The following is a 13,323-nucleotide window of genomic DNA, read 5'->3' as shown; positions in this document are numbered from 1 at the left end:
CAAAAGACAGAGTGAAATCTATCTATGAAGATAGTATCCACTGTTGTCATCTACCAAATCTGTCCTTTCAATATTGGTTATCAAGTTGGTTGAGCATGACTCCCTCTTGGTAAATTCATACTGACTGCTTCTGGTTGTTTTCTTCTTGGTTGATTGCCTGGAAATGATTTTCAGGATCCTTTCCACAGACGAAGGTGATGCCTGTAGCTCTCTGGGTCTTTCTTCTTGCCATTCTTGAAGATAGAGATGACATTTATTTCCTGAAGTCCTCAGATACCTCTTGTAATCACCATGATCTCTTGAAGATAATCAAGAGAAGCTTTTCAGTAACATCAGGCCTGACTCATGGGCACAACTCATCAATGTCCATGTCCTTTACATATATGAATGTAAAGGCTGTTAAGTTTTCTCTAGCCTGCTTCTCTTTCACCAATTATATAACTTTCCTACTTCAGATGTTGTTCCCAGTTTTAGATATCTGGGATTTTTAAAGACCAGTTTTGCTAGTAAAGATGATAGCAAAAGAGGAATTCAGTACCGTCAGCCTGTTCCATGTCCTTTTACAGCAAGGTTCCCAACTCATTCACCAGTAGGACCATATTTTCCTTAGTTTTCATTTACCTGTTGATATGTTTATAGATACCTTTTTCTTGCCTTTGATGTCAGACTCCATTTCATCAGACATTCTCTCTGGGCTCTGATTTTCCTACCTGCAGGTCTCCATGCTTAAAGAGTATCTTTTTATTCCTACCAGGTTACCTGTCTCTGTTTCCTACCTTTATATATTTTTATGTCTGAGTTTTGTTGGAACATGTTCCCACATGCAAGCCCCCAGATATTTTGCCTGTCTTCCTGCTTGTTGGGATAGACTCCTCTGAGCTTGAAGGATGTGAGTCCTAAACATCAACGATTTCTCCTGGAGCTTTCTTCCAACCAAGGCTTTATGTAATGAGATTGTTTCAAAATGAGCCTCAAAGCTCAAGCCAATTGCTGCTCTCTTGAAGTCAGGGTTGTAACTTTCTTTTTGCTCTGCTTCCTCCTTTCAGGGTCCTGAACTCCACCATCTCATGGGAATGGGAATCAAGGCTGCCTTTGACTTTGACAGTCCTTCCTTATGTGAGAGTATGAAGTCCAGCAAAGCACCTCTACACTCTGGGTTCCTTTCTCACTTGAGTCAGGAAATTGTCACTTCAGGAATGTCCTATATGGTTTATGTCATGCCCTCCTGTCCCTGTTCCAGAAGATACTGGTGTGATTGAAATCTGCCATGAGGATCGGGACCTGTTAATGAAGCTCTTTCCAGCTCTCTATAGAAGGTCTCACCTTGTTCTTCTTGATCAAGTGGTCTACAATAGACACCCAATAGACACTGTTACAAAAGCTCTCAGTTTGTTGATCATCCATCTCCAAGAAAAACTCCATGCCTTTCAGCTGCTCTCTTAAATAAAGGGCATCTATCTTCTCATATTCCTGCTCTGTCCATCCTAAAAAGTAGCCCTAATAACTCAGTTGAAGTACTTCAGTCATGTAAGCTGTTCCACAGCTTCAACATAATTCCAACGAGATCAAAGTTCTGCTACTCTACACGGATTTACCATGTTTCTTTCCCACACTACATGTGTTACTATATAGGCACTTCAGACAGGCATCCCTGATGATTTCCCAGGAAGTGCTTAGGGGAAGAAAAAATGTATTTTTGGTATTTCATATGGTGTTTTAAAAGTGAGTCATGACATAAACAATAAGTTTAGGAAAATTTTCCCAAAGTTCTTTTGAAATAAACAGAATTTAAATTGGATAGACAAATAACATAGGAACAGATAATCATTCTTTCCAAATCACTTAAAAATATTTTACTCTATTCATATTTCAATTTCAGGAAGAACAGTATTTGTGTGAACAGAAAAAAACTACCTTTTACCAGAAGATTTCAAAATATTTATTGACCTAAATCAACATATTAGTAGTGAGACCAATTTACAGATTAGTTTGTCACAAATTTTTTAATAAACATTGATTCCAACTTTTCTCTCTGTTTCCCATGAGTCACAGAGCAACGTTATTTGCATAACAGAGATTATATTCCTAATTAATTTTGTGCAATGAAAATTTTATTAGTAAAATATGCACTAGTTACTCCTCATTATACAGGAGCTTTTAAAACTAAACTCTAGATACAAGATGCATTAGGGAAATGTCCACTTTGGCCAGAAGAGTTACCTTACAGAGTAAAGGTCAAAATTTTATAAACAGCAGGAGGAAAAATTTCTGTCTGCTTGGATATTGGAGGTAATAACAACACTTGTCAACATTATTTTGGAATTTTTTGCAAAGTAAGCAGTGAGCATGCATTGGAAGCAATAAGACACTCTTGTCTCATATTTTGAGTATACTGAATGGAGGCACAGCTGAAGGGAGATAGAAATTAATTTTAATTAACTTTTGTCAAATGTAAATATTCCCATGAAAAAATAAATGAAAACTCAGGGGTCTGCACAGGTCTGTTTCACAAAGAAACACATTGGGGTAACATAATTTTGAACCAATTTTTATGCTTAGAAAAAAGTACTAAAACAGATAGAAGCCTCTTCTATAAGTGCCCATTTATTTTCCTATTATCTTGTTAGACCAAATATTTGAGACACTTTCTAGAATTTAACAAGCAAGTATCAGAGTGATTAAGACTTGAGAGCTGATGACAATGAACTGCATGGTCACATGAACTTGTCAGAACGGACAGCAATCTTGAAAATAAAGCCTGGACAAGTTGAAAGAGGATGCTATCAATAACTGTGCAAAATTCAAAATTGAATTTTAACAAAGCCAAATGCAAACTCCTGGCATGACATTACCAGAGAGCCCAGTCCAGACTAAAAAGTGTGTGGCTGGGGAGAAGCCTTGCCAGAAGAGAGTGGACAACAAGCTGAGCAGGAGTCAAAAAGGGCAAATAGGATCCTGTAATATATCCCCAGGGGCATTACTAGCATAGATATCATGATCACCCCACTCAGTGCTTTTCAGGCCATGCCTAGAATGTACTATATTCAGTTCTCAACCCCACAGTTCAAGAAAGATGCAGACAGACTGGAGAGGCTCCAAAGGAGGACCACAATAATAAGCAAACAGCTGGAGAATCTGCCCTAGGGGAAAAGACTACAGGAGTTAGGTCTCTGGTGCCTGTAGAAGAGAAAACTCAGGGGAAAACTGATCACAGCATTCCAGTACCTAAAGTGTGGCTACAAAAAATCAGAACTTTATAAAAATCAATGATAATTATCACTTGTTAGGGAACAACAACAACAACAAAAACAAAAGTGTATATTTATTCTGGAGTTTAAGCTACTATTTGCAAATCAGTTTTCTGTGTAACATATGGTGTGCAGAAAGTAAAATAAACCAGGACTTAGCTCCCAGTTACCTGAAACAAACAGGTTGCATGTTGCAATCCAATTGTTCTGTGCAACTCACTCAGTGCATCACAGCTTGGTCTGAAAAATCTGATTGGTTCAGCTGCAGCTTAGTACTTATGTGTAGTTAAGCAAACATGTAGAAACATGCAGATTACATATATCCCAACAAGGAGATCAATTAACTTTCTCTATAACTCAGAACCCTGTAAGCAGAATCATGCCAAATAGATCAGAAAATTCAGACTGATTGGATCATAGAGGTCTTTTCCAGCCTTAATCAATCTATGACTGTGTAAGAATATGACAGTTCCGTCAGTGAACTGACCTGATAATTCCTGAGCTGACACTTGTATCACATTCCACATATTATGTAGGATTCCTGTCTTCTCTGCCTTTTTTATGAATTTTCATTATTCAGGGTATGAGATCTAGCTTGACTTCTGTCAAGGGAGCTTATACTATTTCATATTCTATCAGAAAAAAATAAATCCATTAATGGAAGACCTGAATTTTGCCTTCTATAATAGGTTGAATGTCTCAAGATAAAAAGATACCTAAATAATTATAGATTTCTGATATTAGTCATTCTTGTCATTTTAGAGGAGACACCTATAACCATGTTTTGTTTTCATAAAACAACAGTTTCCCTAGCTGATTTTTCAACAGAACTTCAGCAAGAAATCAATATAATGGGTCTTACTGCAGCAGATTTCTCTGATGACAGTTAGCTAATTTTCAATGCTTGAGAATTTAAAAAATATTTTGACAACTAGCAGTGAAAGCTTTCAAGCCAATTCCACTTCCATAGAAAAGTGTCACAACTTTTTATTATGTGTTTATTATCATGGATGTTTATGATGTCTATTAGAATAATTTTTTTACTGTGAGAGTGGAGTGATACTGAAATAGGTTGCCAAAGGAAGTTGCAGATGCCCCAGTCCTGGCAGTTTTCAAAACCAGGTTGAACAGTTTTCACAATCTGGTCTACTGAAAGGTATCTTTGACCGTGACAGGAGGGTTTGGATTTGATGATTTTAGGATCCCTTCCAACCCTTGACATTCTATGATTCTATGACTTTGATTAAAAGGAATGAGCAAGCTTGATTCATTGCAAAATACTGTCCAGTTTCTAACGTACTTGAGCTCTAATTTCACTTCCATATTAAACAGTAATGAGTATATATTCAAATAATCACATACCAAATAGGTAAGAAATAGTAACATTTCTGTGCAAATAGGTACATATTTTATTTAGTGTGAACACCAGAATCCACAAACCACACACAATCCAAGATACTGTAATCTTCACCTGATTGAATAGTCTGATTGATTTCAAGGCCTACATCAAAAAATAGACTGATCTTAAAGTTCTAAAGCTCAGACTTACTGAGCATCGCTGCTATTACATCCTACAGCTTCATTCCTTGTAACAATCCAGCACAATAATGCCTTGAGTAGTCAAGCCACATTTCAGGCACTAAATCAGTCTCTAATCTCTAATCTCTCACTAAGTCAATTGCATATTGCAATATATCTTCCTATGACCACCCGTACTTGCATATATATGGAACTCCAATGCATATAAACACTTACAGATGGAAAATTACTTCCCATTTCTCATTTCCCATCTTTCAACCCATTTGTTGCCTTTGTTGCTTTCCTTAGTGACAGCTGAAACAAATTCCTTAGATATTCATTTCTATTTAGTAATATCTAATACTAACACTTTTAGTATATTGCTCAGCAATCACTGATTTTGAGGCTTTGTTTAGCAGTTGCCTGCATTTATAAATATGTATGTCACTAGAATATGTCAAGCCAGATCTTCTGTATAGTATAATCCTGGGCCTTCTATTACAATTTCCCTAATGTGGAGAAAAATTATATTCTGTTATGCTTCTGCAGCATGAGGTCTAATGTATTAATTCACCTCAAACTTCTTAATATCACAAAAAATTTATTTCTTCAAATAGAAAATGTTTTATTAAAATCCTATAGAAATATGAAGATGTCTTAAATCAATTCATCTTTTCTTCAAGCTGAGAATCAAAAAAATTTAGTTTCCAACAATCACTCCAATTTGGTTTTGTTTTTTGTTTTCAATTTGATAAAATTGGAAGTTTCTCATTTTTGTTTTCATCCTGAAATTAAATTGTACCTCAGACCCAGATCAGACTGATTTTCAATATTGGGCCCCAGATGCACACAACTTGCCTACCAAGAACAGTATTTGAATTAAAATTTCATTTTTGAACAGAGTATACATTAGTTTATTGATGATATATGCACAGATGCATCCAACATAGCAATTATGATTTAGTTTTATCTGTTTAAGTTACAGTAATGGGAAAGGAATCAATAGCCTCAGACGGGTTTGAGATCATGTTTCACCCCTAATAGATACCTAAGTAAGGACTTACATACAAAAGTGAAAACTGTGAGAATGATTTATCTGAAATTCTTATTGGCACATTTTCCAGTCATTTATGACAAGTTGTGAGTAATGTCTAACACCTTCATATAAAAAAATACAATGCTTTAGAGCAATAATCCATTTTTTAATCCAATCATCCAAGTATATATGACTGGTTTGCTCTAGGAAAAGTACCATTCAGGTATTCTTCTGAAAACTGATTACAATCTGTCAATATATGCTGCAGGCTGAAGTTACAGTTGATGAGATTTTCTTTGTAAGAGAAAATAAAAACAAACTGTTTACAAAAATAAAATTCAAGGAAGCATTGGTATTAAGAGGTGAAGAAGGGGTCAATATTTACAATTTGAAGAACTTATTAATAAATAATTCTATTGGTTTTACTATATTGAGAATTAAAATTGAACTTAAAAAGCAAGAGGAGTCAATATTCTTCTAGGTCTTGCTACAAACCTTGTTGAAGTGGAACCAGGAATATGTCTTGTATGTGCCCAGGAATATGTCTTCATGACTGTGATTTCAAATGGAAAAATTAATTGGACATCTTGAGACAATATCAAATCCAAAAGGGGAAATAAATTAGGAGGAAAAAAATGTGAATTGAAAGAAAATAAGTTAGGCTGCCAAGCACCTCTAGTTCAAAAATTTTGATCCCATAGAATCAAAGGCAACCATAAAATAGAATAATTAAAAAAAAAATCATCATCATAACCCCTAGTGGGTTTTGGATTTCATTAGAATACTGTTCCAGAATTTTCCCAAGTTTCCTTTATCAAAGATTTACCACTTTTATCAAACGATCTGGAGGAAGGGATCAAATGCACCCTCAGCAGGTTTGCTGGTGACTCCAAACTGGGGGCAGTGGCTGATCCACCTGAAAGCTCTGCTGCCATTCAATGGGACCTTGATCAGCTGCAGGGTTGGGCAGAGAGAAACCTGGTGAGCCTCAACAAGGGCAAGTGCCAGGTCCTGCACCTGGGGAGGAACAGCCCCAAGTGCCAGCACAGGCTGGGGTTGACTTCCTACAGAGGAGCTCAGTGGAAAAGGACCTGGGACTCCTGGTGCATCACAAGCTGTCCATGAGCCACCAGTGGCCAGGAGGGCCAATGTCATCCTGGGGTGCACTGGCAAGAGTGTGGCCAGCAGGTCAGGGAGGTGATCCTCCCCCTCTACTCAGCCCTGGTGAGGCCATTCCTGGAGTGCTGTGTCCAGTTCTGGGCTCCTCAGCACAAGGGAGACAAGGAGCTACTGGAGAGGGTCCAGTGGAGAGCCACAAGGATGATCGGGGGTCTGGAGCTTTTTGTCTAGGAAAGACTGGGTCTTTTTAGTCTGGAGAAGACTGAGAGGGGATCTCACTAGTGGTAATAAATATCTCAAAGGCAGGTGACCATGGCATGCTGCCAGACTCTTTTCAGTGGTGCCCAGTGACAGAAGAGTAGCAGTGGCAATAAATTGAAATACAAAGTTCTACTTCAACATGAGGAAGAACTTTACACGGAGAGTGGTATAGCACTGGGACAGGCTGCCTGGGGTTCCTGTGTAACCCACTTTAGATGATCCTGTTTGGCAGCAGAGCTAGACTAGATATCTCCAGAGGTCCCTTCCAAATGTAACACCTATATGATTCTGTGATTCATTTTATTCTATTTAAATTCCAATCATGGACAACTTCCTACAGTAACAGTGTCCTGTTTTTTATATTGATTTTTTTCTCCACTTAACATTCACATCCTTTCTAGTACTTCACTCTCTCTACCTCATACCTAGAAATAAATTAATTATTTTGTAAATTAATTACTTAGTTATTTTAATTATTTTGTTGTTTTAACTATGTAGACATTTTCTATTTTTGTTAAATGAGCAAAACTAAAACTTTTCACCTGTTTCAATTATACTTTGATTTCTTTGAATTTGTGTTCATTTAATTTTCATAAAAGTTCTTCTCACAGAATAAGTTATCCTAGGAAAAGATACTAGGAATTCCTAGGGTTACTCTGTATTTCAGCAGTACTGCCAATATGAAGTATTTTACCAATGGTTTTAACTTATTTATTTTATAAGGTGCCAAAATATTGACTCTTATGTCAATATTATTATTTACTGTTATGTTGAGTAGTGAGTCAGTACAAGAATTACTTAAATCTCTACACATTTCCTTTTCCCAAAGATATTCAATGAGTTTTGTTTATGCAGCAAAACTCCTGAAAACTCAAAAGTTTCCATGATGGAAGAAACTTGTCCTCCAGAGAGCTCTTTTTATAGGATACAGGAGCCATAAAGTCAGACCCAACATTAAAATATGCATTTAAAGCAGAAAAAAAGATTATCTTGTTAAGAAGAACTCTTAATTATGATAAAAAACAGCACATGTTTTGAAGACCCATATAACTGATCTAACCTTTAAAAACCAGCACTGATTTATCTCTCCACCATCACATTTTAATAATGAATCTCTCTGATAAATCTCTCTTTTTTTAAAAGACACACAAAGGGCTGTATGTGCTTACCTTGTGCGACTTCCACCATTGATTTAATGACATCACTTACAGAAATAAAATGGATAGGACTGCAGTTTCTATATATAAATGCTGAGCATTTATTTTTTAGAGCTAGAACTGGTTTAAGATGCACTCTAATGATGGAAATAGATATATATTCAAAGAAACAGTACTGACCTACTATCTGCACTTTTCGCAAGCTATTTTCATCACCTTTGCACATTTACATTTCATAAGCAGAAAAGGAACATTTCTCTACCTTGCTTTATAAAAAATTGGGTCTGACTTTGGTTTCTGTCTGTCTAGAAGTATTCTTCACTGAATATAATTTCAAAGTCTGATCATTCACAGCTTGTCTTTTGGCTTGTGGCAAGGATATGGCTTAGGTCAAACTGCTTGTTTGGGGGTGTTTATTAGTAAAGCAGTATCACTTAAAAAAAAAAGTTTGAAAGCAGTTCACTCTCTTGTAAATCTCAGAAATCTTCACACAGGCCTTACAAACACATACATACCCGTAATGTGCAAATCCATACTAAGTAGAAGAAAAAAGCTGATGTTTCCCCAGGTAATAAAATGTAGATGTTGCTTTCCTTATGAAGGTTTACATACCTTCAATATATTTCCTATAAAACAATATTGTTCTGAAGGTTGTATCTTTATCAAGTATGCTAATCTTTTGGTGATTTCTTGCACAATCTTTTAAGTGCTCTTAATATTGTTATGGTTTGTTTCATATTTTATTATGTCTTTCCACTGCTAACCTGCAAGCTCAAGTTATTTGACTAAGTAAATGAAGCTTTTCAGGAAGCAATGTGACTGGACTAAAATCCAATCAGATAATCACTGTTATCATAGAAGGTCAACTGAGGTCAAAGATAGCTTACACACAGCAGAGGCATGGAGGATGCTATAGAAGCATCACAGCAGCAGGTGATTACCTTCAGTTCAGGTGCTGATGAATTTCTCATCAGCTAACACAAAGCCTACATGTAAAAGCATGATACAAAGAATAACCCTAGAGCTGATCCAGTTTGAAATTCTGAATATGATTTTAAAAAGCACATAAACCAAAAGCAAACTAACAGCACAAATACAGTCAATGAAAGAATTAATTACATTTATGAAAGCATGATACAAAAATGGATTACCTATTAGATGAGAACCCAAAGACATAAAAATTCCACTGTATTTAAATATAGCTCACAGTACAGTAAAATAGAAAAAGAAAGCTAAAATCACAAAAATAGAAAACTTAGACATAGATATTCAAGAAAATTGCTAACTGTCCTTCACTCTATATTAGTTTTTGTAGCAGTGCTACCATTTCATGAATTAAAGACAGAAAAATACATCATGGATATTAGATGACTATTATAATGAAACTAATTAAGAGTATCATTGAAAACCAGGTAAGAAATCTAACATCCCTTTTCATAGAAGATATGTAATGTAAACTAAATGCTAGTAAAAAACTTGGAAGATATATCAAAATGAAGAGGTAGAATTATTACAGCATGTTAAGTGAAAAAAACCTGAAACCCAAAAACAAAACCAGAAGTCGATATAGTATTATGGATAAATATGAAAAATATGTCTAAACTTAAATGTAAGCATGAAGTTTTAATACAGATATTAGTATGAGTAAAAGTAGACTTCTGAACTGCTTTAAAGTCAGATTAGGATGGCAAAGAAGAAACGAACCCTGAATTATGTTCACTGCAAGATGAACTTACATTGTCATATTATAGAGGAGTCAGAAAATTTAAACAAAGGTATTAATTTTAAACATCATTCTTACCCGCTTATTTTCAGAGACCGGTGTGATGTTCCAACTCTTATTATACCTATACATAAGCATATACAGGTTCTAGTTATCTCTGAATCTCAAATTGTATTAGCAAATATTGGAGAAAAAGGTCATCCAGTTTACTCCTAATATGTTTCTGTGTATCCAATACTTTGTATTGGAGGCTGATGACATAAAATCTGAGAAAAAAGATATTTGAACAACTATTTTTCTGAGTAAAAATCTTTTAATATCTCAAAGAAATATAACAAGACAGGGATTCCTTCACAGAACTATTAAATGTAGGGAAAAGGAAATGTTTATAAATAGTCTGTTTATTAGGCAGAATTTGCATAATGTTATATAAGATAAGGTAAATAAAATTAACATTCCAGAAAAAAATAATTCTTTAAAAGGTGGTAATATAAATTAAACTTCAATAAAAACTGCAGTGAATTGAGTTATCACTAGCCCTTCTTCTTCCTTTGGGCACTAAACCATTACAAGACAACAAATCAGCCAAAATAATTCTATTTCTCTTTAAAAGCCATGGATGGATTTGATCTAAATCAGTGAATAATGTGAAATTAAGTGGTCTGAATATCTGAGAAGAAATAGCCATTCCCATTGCAAATCTTATACAAAATGTAATATTCAAATAGATGATAAAATTCTGATATAAAAGCTGTACACTCTTTCTCTCCCTTAAAAAGGAGAGGAGGAATCTGTAGATTTTCCAAAGATGAAAGAGACTTCAGGAATACACAGACAATTCAAAAATAAAAAGGAAAGATAAGTATTTAAAATACTTGACCTACTGTCAAAATATAGACAGGAAGGAAAAAAAACAGATGCAAAGGAGATGCAAAAAGAGATTGTGGAATATGTTAACAATGCAATAAAAAAATTAAGATTAAAGGTTATTTAAAAAACCACACACTGTTCTTTGAAAAATAAAAAGGAAAAAAGATCTTGCATTCCCCTTTTAACCCAAAAAGAAGAGAAATATAATAAACAATCTATTCTCATACTGAAATGAAGTTTAAAATATCTCTAGGAAAATACCCTATTCATAAGATCTCCTTCCCTTTCTCACAATTTAAAGGTTGGAGTTTTGGTTTTTGGTTTTTCGCTTTGGCTTTTTCTTTAATTTCTAGTTTTTAAATTTTCTTAATAGAAATAGGTCTTATTTAGAATTTTTTTAAATTTATCTTTATACTTGAAACTATTTGTTTTGGGGTTTTGGTTTTTTGTTGTTGTTGTTGTTGTTTTTGTTTTGTTTTGTTTTGTTTTTGTTTTATTTTGTTGTTGTTGTTGTTGGTTTTGTTTGTTTTTTGTTTTTTTTGGGGTCATGCTGGTTCCAGATGTGTCAGTCTTTATTTTGCCTAAAATTACTCCAACTAGTCTTAATTTATGATTTTAGGAACATCTAATGTCCTGACAGTTGCAGTTGGGAAATACAACAGCATGCTTCTTTTGTCAAAATTAAAATGGAAACTTTATCAGAACTTTATCAGATTGGTATTCTGGTGCCCTGGAAAACTTAGTCTCATTTGAGCCATTTTTCATAGAAGGGATAACGCTGGAAAACTATGTATCTTCTTATTTTTATGTTTGGTTTGTTTTTTTTTTTAGTTAAAAAACTTTTTTTAAAAACTACACTTATCAGCATTCAGGATGTTTTTTCCTTACTGTGCATTGTAAGCACAAGTTATTACGGGAATATATATATTTAGAGAGGAGAGGCCATAATTTGGTAGCAAAAACCCTGCAAAGTGCTGCATTTTCAGTCAGGAGTTGCATGTGAAAGTGCATGTCACAGTCAGGTCTTCCACACCTGGCTGCAAGAACAAAAGGAGCAAAAGGCTGTCACTAACTGGAAGGCAGGCTGGCAAAGTAAATCAAATCTATCTGAACCTGCAGCAACAGAAGATCTGTTAAACATACCCCTAGGGGCATAACTCTGAAAACTTTCACAGCACATAGAACAGGTTGATCTTGAAATAACCGTAAGAAACAGTCAACTAAAATCAGGTCTGTAGCATCTGTTAGGCAACTTTCCTACAGTCAGTGCTATTCATTCACAGGGTAATCTCTACTGAAATTGTACTGGGAAATAAAGGAGGAGAGGAGGATGAAAACATATGCATCTGTTCTGTTTCTAAATCAGAAACAAAGAATTATTGTTCTGCATGCCAGAAAAATTAAACTCAAATTACTGTGCAAAAGGATTTTGCTGTTCTGGGAACCTTTAAAATAGTTCTGTAGTCCAACGTCAATCTAATAAGGACAAGGGTAATTGGCCTGGTTTACATGAATAATCCTATTGATTTCAGCAGAAGTACTTGTGTGAGCAGGCCAATTATATTTTTGTTCTTATTCAATATTCACATATCATTCTTCTAAAGTCTTGTAACAATTTCTGAAGCTCTTAAAAATTTGTCAAGACTTATTTCTATTTAATATTATGTCAATGCTCATATTCTTTATCTTCAAGGTACCTGTTTCTTTTTCCTTAAACTATGTTATTAATCTCTGACACAATGATAGCCATAACCCAAATAATGCATACATGAATATCGAAACAGTAGAGTTATTAATCTAGAAAAATGAAACATATTACTTTTTAGGATAACATGCTATTATTCTGAAACACATCAGTTCTATGTCCTACCATTATGACTCGATCAGTGTACAGTACATGAAATCTTGCTGTTAACAAATACTGTCATTGTCATTTTCTTCCTACTGATTTTAGAACTGCTTATTCAAGTCATAATACAAATTATTTGTTTTATTCAATAATATGGTGCACAATTTGTATGAACAATGTCTTCTTTCTTCAATCAGCAAATAACTTCTCCTCAAATTTTAAAAAAAGTCCAATAAGGAATATAATAATGAGAATGTGACTTATAAGCTGTTCTATATTTTCCATACCAAATGGAAAGATTTTATCAGAAATAATATTTTTGCTAATAGGCATCAAAGAAGCAACAATTGCCAACTTATTGCAAAGTGTTACAAGCATTTTTTTTCTATTACAAAATTGCATTATTGTTATGTCTGCAACAAGAATTTTACATTCTTACATTCTTGAATTAGATTAACACTGTGGCTGTGAAGATCCTGAAGTGTATTCCATGCACAGTGCTTAGCAGAGAAGGAAGAAGGTCACTGCAATTCTATTGTTTG

The 13,323-nt window shown here is 34.6% G+C and overlaps 1 protein-coding gene across 38 annotated transcripts in view; it reads right to left on the bottom strand.

The window, feature by feature from the left end:
- PTPRD (protein tyrosine phosphatase receptor type D) overlaps window positions 1-13,323 on the bottom strand; it is a 1,154,223-nt gene that overhangs the window by 941,409 nt on the left and 199,491 nt on the right. The gene's annotated exons all lie outside the window — the stretch shown is intronic.

Source organism: Agelaius tricolor, unplaced genomic scaffold (genome assembly GCF_023055355.1).
Source record: "Agelaius tricolor isolate 1412-34295 unplaced genomic scaffold, bAgeTri1.0.p SCAF_4, whole genome shotgun sequence".
NCBI classification, from domain to species: Eukaryota; Metazoa; Chordata; class Aves; order Passeriformes; family Icteridae; genus Agelaius; species Agelaius tricolor.
The sequence above is the reverse complement of the archived record's forward strand: the minus strand, read 5'-3'. Positions and strand labels throughout refer to the sequence as shown.